Consider the following 10,670-nt stretch of genomic DNA (forward strand, 5'->3'; position numbering starts at 1 on the left):
GGAAGAAAACAGCGCAGATGACCACAGAGGTGGATGCGTTTACAAATGGAAAGTTTTTGGACAACAAGAAGAAGAATCTGAAAATGCAATAAAGTTCTATACAGAAACAGCAAGAGAGCTGGTTGATACTCAGGGGTCACTTCCTTCAGGCTCAAGAATAGTGCATCCCCAGGGAAGAAATTGAGCAAAAAAATGGCTGAGACCTGGCTGAAGAATTCCTGTTAAAACATGGATGTAAACAGAAGATACACAAGGTGGAAGCAGGGATGAATATTGGGAGGTTGTCAGAGTATGCAGAAATGCAATGAGGAAGACCAAGGCCCATCTGGGGTTAAACCTATCATACACAACAAGCAGGCCTTGTTCAAATACATCAATAACAAAACAAGTAGTAGGGAAAATGTGGATTTAATGTGAATACAAAGGGAATCTTTGAAACAGAGGTTGCAGAGAAGGCAAAGATACTGAGCACCTGTGTTTTAGACTTCACTGCCAAGGCAGTGATGAGGGAATCAGAGAAAGGTCTACAGAAAGGAAGACTTTCCCATGTTGAGAATTACAGATCAACTCCCTGCCCCACACAGGACATTCCAAAAAGCCTCTGAGCATTGCCTTCTTGAGCTCTGCCAGGCTTGGTGCTGCAGCCACTTCCCTGGGGAGTCTGTTCCAGTGCCCAAACACCCTCTGAGTGAAAAACCTTTACCTGCTATTCAACCTAAACCTCCCCTGTGTCAGTTTCATGCCTTTTCCTTGAGTCCTGTCACTGGTTACCACAGAGATCTCTCTCTGCCCCTCCTGCTTGCCCTCATGAAGAAGGAAGGTTTCACCTCAGTCTCCTCCAGGCTGAACAGACCAAGGGACCTCAGCCACTCCTCACACGGCTTCACCCCAAGGCCCTGCACCATCCTTGTTACCCTCCTCTGCACACTCTCTAACAGCTCAATGTCTTTTTTGTGTTGTGGCACCCAAAAGTGCCCCCAGCACTCGAGGTGAGGCTGCCCCAGTGCAGAGCAGAGCAGGACAATCCCCTCCCTTGCCCGGCTGTGATGCTGTGCCTGATGCTCCCAGGGCACGGGGCCCTCCTGGCTGCCAGGGCACTGCTGGCTCCTGTTCAGCTGGCCATTGACCAGGATCCCCAAGGCCCTTTCTGCAGTGGCCCTTTCAGCCTCTCTCCAGGCTTTTGTTCCCTTGCTTGCACACACAAACAGGGTTGCCCAGTCCCAGATGCAGAGTTTGACACTTGCCCTTGTTAAACTTCGTATGTTGGTGACTGCTCTTGTAGCTCTGATTTGTTGAGATCTCTCTTCCGGGCCTTTCTGTCTTTGGGGGAGCCAGTATCTCCTCCCAATTTATTGTCATTAACAAACTTTGTATTCCTTCAAGTACTAATCTATCATTTTATTTTATAAAACTTGAATTATGCACAGCATCAAAATCACCATTAAAAACATTGGTTTACTATCAGCTTTATTCATGTTCTGTGAAACTTCCTGTCTTTCAAGAAATATGGAAAACCAGAGGAACAGAGGTCACCAGATAGTTTTTTTACATCAATCTTGTTTAAAATACTTGAAAACATTTCAAATGTTTTAGACCTGATTGTTTAACTGCTTAAGATCCTTCAGAATTACTTAGAGGACGGGAAAAAATATTATCATGTCCATTCCATCAGATGTACCATAGCTGATTGTGACATAACATTTATTGAGCACTTCCTCTACTTTATTACTGACAGTCACATGCTGTGATTCTTGAGGAAGCCATGTGCATGATTGTGTTGGACTCGATGATCCTTGTGTTTTCATTGTAACTTGGAATATTCCGTGGTATACTGTGATTTCTATGTGATAATGAATAATACAGTTTCTAGGCTTTATTTTGATCCAATCTCTAAACACAAATTATTTAATTTAAAATACATTTCAGTCAATTTTTAAAAAAATTCTCTCTCCTACTTGCTGTGTATTTTGAATACTTTTTATATGTTGCTGAATATTTAATGATCAACTCTAAATGATACTTCTACTTACCTTTTATTATTTTATAGTATAAACAGTCCTTCTTCTTGTGCTAATGCCAGATATGTAGTTTGGGAGAATTACTCTTATACTTTCATAGCAGTTACCACTCATATTTTTCTTCTTTAAGACACACAGATATTTTATTTAAAGATGAGTATTGGCATTTAGTAATCTTTTTTTTTTTGCTCAGAAGAAATGCATCAGCATTTAAATATGTACCATCTTTTAAAACTCTGATAAGCTGATGAGTAAGTTTCCATGTGTTGAATATAGCTATTTTTAAATTAGCAATAACTTCTAGACCTGTTTGAGCAACTTACATCCTCACAGTATTAGAACCTAAATGTCAGTCATAGAACCTCAGAGGTCATCTAATTACATACACACACACTTCCCACCATGGTGGGTAGGGACACTAAACCACTAGACCAGGAAAACCAAACTAGAGTAGAATCAAAACCCCATCCAACCTAGCCTTGACCACTTGCAGGATTGGGGACTCCAAAACTTCTCTGAGCAATTCCAGTGCATCATCACCCCCACATTAAAGAATTTTTTCATAGAATCTGATCTAAGTCTATTACCCTCATTCAGTTTAAATCAATCAGACTAAATTTTTCACCCCAGAAATGCAAGCTGATTCCTTCTTTCACTATCTATATAATTAAAATTAAAATGCTGCCATCTTCTTCTGGAAGGTAATTTGGTGGTTCGTAGCATACCTCCTGGTGTCTGTTCTACAGCATTGTGCCACAACTCTGCGCCACAGCTACTCAGTATCACCTAAAACAAAGTAAGCAATGTTCTTTGTTATAGATATCTGTTGGCTATCCCCTCTTGCAAATTCTGGATGGATGTGCTGGAGTGACCAGCATCCCTCCTTCCTGCCCTACAGAAGCAACAGAAGTGTTCTCTTTGAGAACACTTATTCAGCTATTAAAATAATTTTCAGTTTTATTTCTTCCTTATTTTATGTCCTCTGGATCTAGCACAATTGGTTACTCTTTCAATAGACATCATATAATCTAACAATAGTTCTTCTTCCTTAATATAACATAATAGCCTAACATCTCATAGAAACATCAAGATTGGAAAAGACCTCTAATATCATTAAGTCCAGCCTTTAACCTAGCAGTAACCTGTTCTCAGCCAAAACTGTATTCACTTCCTAATTCACGTCTTATAAAGAGTCTCTAGTTCATTTTCTTTGACATATGAACATTTTATTTTCTTCTGCTTCCTTTGGGATGATACATTATCTGATTCTTAATTTTATTAAGAAGGAAAGAAAGTTTACCTGGCTCAAGACTAAATTAGATATTTTTTAACTTTTTAAGCTATGTCTAAGAGTAAAATGTTATATTATTTGAATTAAAAAACTTTTGGGTAGTATTTAAAAACTAATGGCACTTCTGAAATAAATTGTATCATTTGGAAAATGTTGATGGAGTGTCTGAAAACTAAATCTTAAACTGAAATGTCTTCCCTTTGATTCAGGTGTCGTCCTAAAAGAATTCAACCTTAGTCATTGATTGAGTATTCCATCCTTCCTCCCTGATATCATCATTATTGCCAGTGGAGAAAAATTCATATACATTATATTTCTGTATATTTAATACCAAAGACAAATATTAGCAAAATTATTATCTAGAAAACCACAGCAACAAACACCTTACAGCGTAAAGATGATTGCAACAAGCTATGTCTTTCCCTGAAACAGTAAAATTTTGATTGCCCTCAAGCAGTAAGAACAGGACATGCAGAAGTCAACATTTTAACCAAATATATGTGGATATGAAGAGAATTTGGTATCAGCATGACCATTCCCACATTTGCTTGCTATAGTCAGTAAACAGATAAGAAATTGATTAAAAAATAAGGAAATAAATGTTAAGATTAAGTAGAATATTATTCCTGAGAGATTTTATGACTTCTCTGTTTTGACTTCATTCCTGATGCTCATCTTCACAAAAGTAAATCATGACATTTTCAGGTTTTGGAATCTCCCTGATACTCATCCATAGCAGTTCATACCATCATTTCCTGGTATGAACAAGCCAGCTCTCATACATTGACAATGAGGAACTACATGATGATCAACTACTAGAAAACAGTCAGTCTTGGTTTTTAATGAAGGAGCCTTGCATCAACATAGCCTGAACTAATTCAGACCATAAAATACTATCTTACAGTAGTGTTGGTGTGCAAAAAAGATTTTGCAGTGTCCCCACAGACAGGTAATTATTGCACAGAGACTAATGACAAATTCTTAGAAAAACTCTCCAATATGGTTATTCAATAGCATACACTATTGAAGTGAATGTGATTTAACAAAAGACCTGAATGCTAACAATACTGCTATGAATGCCTCTAAATGGATCAAAAGTGACAATGAGGCTCAGAGCAAGGGTGAAGAAGTCAGAGGTTCAGACAGTATTTTCATTAATCCTTCTATCAAGGGTCAAAGGATCAAACCAGGACAGATTCCTCCTACAGATGAAAGCAGGGTTGCACAGATGGTTCACCAGGAGGGCTTTAGTTTCCTTGACTTTGGGAAGATGGTCCATAAGTCATTGCTGGTTTCTATGACATGAAAGGGGTTTACACATATTGAGTGAGATTCATTAGCTTTAGAGAAGGATCTCTTCAGCTGTGACATACTGGCAAGGAGAAACTGCAACACTCTGGATAAAGTCCTTTAAAAGCAAGAAGGATAACATTATTCGTAGCAACATTATATAAAGGAAGTAAGTTCAGTGAATGAACTCAATGTTACGTGTTTGTGATTTCTGTGCACCAGTGGAAACAGATCAGGAAACAATCAAGAAGATGTATAAGAAGTAGTTTAAGATAAAAGCTGTGGTTTAACTGATCTAACAGACATTTGTTAGGAAGAGTGATATGATTAGAAGGAATGATTTAGAAGATATGTGTCTCAAGAAGAAAGCAAGTCCCAGCTTTGGGAAAATATAAACCTTCTGATGGTAGAAATCAAGGCAGAATATGGTAGCCCAACAATCAACACATTCACGTGAATAAACTGCAGGATTTTTTTTTTTTTTTTTTTTTTTTTTTTTTTTTTTTTTTTTTTTTTCAGAAAAATCAAGGCAACTATGAAGGAAAATATCTTCAATTATCAGAAAAATTAAAGATTTTTAATATATAGTTCTGATGTGTTTTTCCTTTCTTTGCTCACAGGGAAGCAGAATCATCTGGGATCATGAAGAAAATGTGGAAAGTACAAAGGACACCAGTAAATGGTGCCAGACTCTTTTCATTGGTGCCCAGAGACAGAACAAGGTATAATGGCCTTAAGATAAAGCACAAGAACTTCCACACCAACATGAGGAAGAAATTTTTCTTCATGGTGGCAGAGCACTGGAACAGATTGCCCAGGGAGTCTCCCTCTCTGGTGACATTCAAAACCCACCTAGACCAATTCTGTTGTAACTTGCTGTCCTGGTGACCCTGACAAGGTCCACTAAATGATCTACAGAAGTCCCTTCCAATGCTAACTATTCTGTTATTCTGTGATTCTACCTCTGTAAGCATTACTGAAGCACAGTGTAATATGATCAGTTTTGGCAACAAAGATTCAAGGAATCATTTAAGCTGGGAAGGACCACCCAAGATCATCTAGTCAAGCCTTCCAATCAAAGGTTGTTAAAATTACTGATGAGTTTTGAAATTCTCAGGAATGGACAGTTCACTGTCTGTTGGAGTCTCTGTTTTAATGCTTTATCATTCTCACTCTAGATATTCAATTAAAATTTCAATTGGTTCAATTTGTGACCTTTGTCTCTCATCTGTTCACAGTGTACCTTAGAAGAATTCGTCTTCTCTACACATTGGTATGTCATTGAAGACAGCAACCATTTCTGAAGTGCTCAGTACAAGAGACATGGAGCTCCTGGAGTGGGTCCAGCAGAAGACTGTGAAAGTGATTAAGGGGTGGAAGTATGTCCCTTATGAGGAAAGGCTGAGGGGGCAGGGTCCATTCCACCTTGATAGGAGGTGACTGAGATGGGACCACATCAATGTCTATGAGTATCTAAAGGAAGCATGTCAAGAGGATGGAGCCAGATTCTGCTTGGTGATGCCAAGGAGTAGGACAAGAGGCAACAGGCAGAAACCAATGCACAGAAGTTCCACCTGAACACGGAGAAGAACTTTACTGTGAAGTGACTGAGCACTGGAAGAGGTTTCCCAGAGGTTGTGGATTCTCCCTGTCTGGAGGTATTCAAGAAAAGCTGGAGACAATCTTTTGCAATGTGTTTCAGGCCTTGCTTGAGCGGGGACGTTGGACCAGATGGGCCCACTGTGGTCTTTTCCAATCTGACCCATTCAGTGATTCTGTTAACTATTTCCCTCCAGCCTTTTCTTATCTTGGTTAAACATATCCAGCTTCCTCAGACTCCTCATAGGGTATATAGGCATAGGAAGCATCCATACATATGTGTGTATGTTAGAGTCTGGAGTGGAGTGGTGAGATGTGGAAGAAAGGAAATCCAAAAAAAAGGTCTTAAAGGAAAAAAGGTTAAAAAGGTCAGAGGAGAGAAACTGGAAATAACCAGTTGTATAGAATCCTTCCCCCATGGGGAAGGATTAAAAGAACTGGAATTGCAAGTCTCAAAGATAAAATTGATAGGGGAATGTAGTAGCAGTTTTCAAATATATCAGAAAAAGGTAGACAAAGGAAGAGGGGAATACCTTGTTCTCCACATCAGTGGCAGTTAGAACAAGAGGCAATGTACTTAAATTGCATGAGGGAGAAAGTTAGATTAGGAAAAATTTCCTAGGGATAAGGAAGGTGAGGTACTAGAACCAATTGAGTGGGGAGATAGTAAAATATTCCTTACTGGAGAGTTTTTGATACAGATCTGTATGGTTTGTCCTGTCATGACAATGTCAGAACAGCCTAGTATTCAAGTCCCATCTTCTGTGCTTTATGTACATGGCTGACTGAAGAACATTTTTGCAGCCCAAAAATTACGGCAGCTGAACAAGAGTAAAGGATACTTAGTCTGATAATGTGCATTAATCAAAGCAAATATGTGTTGCCTTCAAGGTAGGGACTAGAAAAATTTGAGGGGAAATAAACCATCAAGGTTTACTTTCTAGCTTTATAAATAATACAAGATGTTTATGATGAAGTCGTCACTTCTATCTTTCTGTCAGAATAAGCAGATACCATAAGAGGAGCTCCATCTGATTTCTCAACACATTGATGCTATTAAGATAAAATGTCTGTACAAAAGAGTACCATATATATATATATATATGTGTGTGTGTGTGTGTGTGTGTGTGTGTGTGTGTGTGTGCATGACAGAGAGACAGAGGTGCTTCTGTGGGAACAGAGACACACTCAGAAGAGAGGCCAAATCCATTCTGGAATAGAAGTCTGTAGCTGGAATGCCACAGGCTCTGTAGAAGGGCCAAGTATGATCCCAAGCCAACTAGGGAGCAATTAAAATTCATGTGTGAGGATGTTAAAAAAGCAGATATTTAGTCACATTCACCCTGCCACAGTACCACACCAACCAATTCTGCCAAAGTAGGAATTGAACTTGCTGAGTTTCTATTAAAGCAAAAGAAGGTTTTGATAGGCTAGTACATCACTTGCCCATATGGCAGATGTGTGAGACTTTCATCTATCTATAGAAACAGAGCAAATGGCTGAGCTGGAAGGACTAACAAAATCAGAAATAAAGGTAAGGGAAGCGGGAGTGGAAGAGAGTTGGCAAGAGAGTGAGATATGATTAGAACTACAATCCATGTATCTGAATGACCTAAAAAAATTATTTATTTATGGCCACATCCATAGGCTTAGAAGAAAATGTCTTGTGATGACACACAAACACATATATTTGAGCAAAACCATACCCGCATTTATCCAGTACAAACACATGGCAGGAACTGGTGCTGTGGTGGAGAGTGACTTCTTAATTTGCATAGAATTATTCACAACCTAAGGAAAGAAAAAAAGTATAAGAAGTCCCTTGAAACATCATCTCTTTATCACAACTAGAGGAAAAGCAATCTCCTGCCATGAGAGGAATTATCCTTGCCCCACCTGAATTTTATCCTACCCATTGACTGCTTTATGCAATATAACAGTGCACATTACAACAGGTTTCCAAATTCCCAAGGGAAATATATGCTTTCTCAGAAATAATTACTTAGCAACATTTTATCAAATGCAGGCTAAAATCTGCTGGGATAGCTTTCATCACACATTTTTGCATATGTTGGATAAGATTTAACACCTCTAAATGACACCCATATGGCCTTCACTCAAACTGTGAGCCCTCAGAGATGTCCCCTACTCACTGGTCATCACTGAGGGGAGTCATCTCACTGTTCACACCAAATCTGTGCCCTATTCAAGCACTGTGTAGAGGTGGAGTTTTCAAAGTTTGCCAGTCAGAACGCCCACTAAGTAGGGCTCAGAATATTTTCAAGAATTTTGTGAATCAGATATAGCACAGCAATAAAGTCATTCAAATTTTTCTCAACATGGATCAAGATTTAGCAAATATAAACTTGACTGTTTTTTCCTTTGTTAGGTAGTTTCAGCTGAAGCTCCACTGAAAAACAAGAAATTGCTTTTCATGTTGTCAGAGTCCCTTGAGACAAGGCATTACAAGACTTTTAAAATTTCTGGTTCTTTCACAGAAGGAAATGTCAGAAGAACATTTCTTTCACAGAAAGAAATATCAGAAGAATACAACATTAATATTGCTAGAGATAATTTACTGATTTTGATTTTAGATAGATACTTCTTGGCCGCCTACACTAACTTAAAAACCTGAAAATTTGCATTTGACATGGGTATTCGTATTGGAATGAGAATCACCTATTTAAAATATATTCTAAAACACCACATCAGAATTTGGTGTATCTCAGATTAAGCTATTCAATATTCCACAGCATGAATATTGTGTCAATCACTGCTTAATTTTTTTTTTCTTATATATATTTTTGTTCTCTCAAGTTTTGGGCAAAGCAAATGATCTTAGTTGCTGACTTGCCATCATGTTATATCTCACTGCTCACACAATGATACAGAATGTTTTAAAAGTGCCAGTGTATACAAGGCAAGGCACCATCACTGTCTTTCACTGGTGCTCTCCCCCTGCTACATCTGGTAAATATGATTATTGCAATCCACTGAATGCTACAATTCTTGAACAATTAATTTTCAGTAGCCCTTTTTCACCTGGATCTGAAATACAGCTGTTATCAGGCTCCTAGATGAGAGTCTAGAGTCTTTCCTAGAGTTTCAACTAAAAAGGTAAGCCTCTTTTATCTTATCTGGTTGCATTTCACAGATTATATAGGTGATGATGAGGGAACCTGGCACAACTAGAAAAAAAATGTTTTGGATCTCTTCTGCATTTAAACCAATACACAAGAAAGGACAAATAATATGTAATTAGCACACTTAATCATCTTAAAACTTTCAATTATGCTTATAATTTAAATGTAAAAATAAATTTAATTTTTTGTATATCTTGCTAGAAAAATGTTAAAATGTGAGTTTAAAGATTTGACTTTAAAAATTCATTAAATCTCAATGACTTTTACTTTATGCCCTAATTTTTACATGCTTGATGGGGGAGCTGGAGAAAAAAAAGAAAGGTCTAAGTAAAATGCTGTGAAAATTAAAATAGAATAAACAAATCACCAATGCTACACTGCAACTTCTGGTTGTGGAGCAGAGCTTGGTTAGAGGCCAATCAGACAGCCCTGCATTCAGAAGTTCGTGTTCTGGAAGAACATGAGGGAAGGAACATAACAGCATGCCAGTGTACTTACTTTAGGTATGGACCAATGTGAGGACATCTGGGGATTCATTCCTTTGGTTGAGTTGCACCTCACTAATGTGGTTTATTCCATTTTATTGTGGTCAGCAAAACCCTAAAAGAAAGACGTGACAGCATGATACTCATTTGCACAGGGGGAGAGAAGACACAGAACATCCACATAGATACTTTTAAAAGAAATTTTAATTAAGCCACCTGTATGATAAATATAATGGGAAGGTTATGGCTTCCAGGAATCAATGCGTACTTTTGATAAATAAAACCCTTGTCAGTTCAACATTAAGCATCTGGAAAACTAATCACTGAAATCAAATGTCACAGTGGTGTGTGTTAAATTGAAAGAATTTATAGTAACCAGATATTCCTTTGGATACACACATGCAAAGATGTAAAGGTCTTCTTCAGTAAAGGTACCTTAAATGCCACACATCTTACATAAAATTTGCAAAGATAAATATTCTCTTTAAGCAGGCATGTAAAAAAATGCAGGTTTAGGTGCAGATTCTTGCATTTGACAATAATTAGTTAAGGTTTATGCCCAATGGATTTTGTTTCTGCTATAAAGGAAATCTAAGTATCAGCAAAATGAAATTTCTGGATGCTGTAAAGAGGTAGCTGACAACACATTTGGTTTTTCTACTGCAGAATTTCACCTAACAGCAGAGAAAAAAATTCTCAGATTTTGATAACGCTTCTATTCCTGTATAAATTTGTAGCAATATTTGCTCTAGGTTTTTAATACCACAGGTGACTCATCAAGTACATTTAAGCTTCAATTAAATTATGTAAAATAAACTTTCAAGAGTTATTAACAGGTTCATAT

The 10,670-nt window shown here is 37.8% G+C and overlaps 1 long non-coding RNA gene across 1 annotated transcript; it reads left to right on the forward strand.

The window, feature by feature from the left end:
- Positions 1–572: 572 nt before the first annotated feature.
- On the forward strand, positions 573–7,132 carry LOC135290118 (uncharacterized). Its single transcript, XR_010352830.1, has 3 exons — positions 573–989; positions 5,220–5,321; positions 5,838–7,132. It is a non-coding gene; the product is annotated as an uncharacterized LOC135290118 (long non-coding RNA).
- Positions 7,133–10,670: the final 3,538 nt, after the last annotated feature.

This window comes from Passer domesticus, chromosome Z (genome assembly GCF_036417665.1).
Source record: "Passer domesticus isolate bPasDom1 chromosome Z, bPasDom1.hap1, whole genome shotgun sequence".
Classification (NCBI taxonomy): domain Eukaryota; kingdom Metazoa; phylum Chordata; class Aves; order Passeriformes; family Passeridae; genus Passer; species Passer domesticus.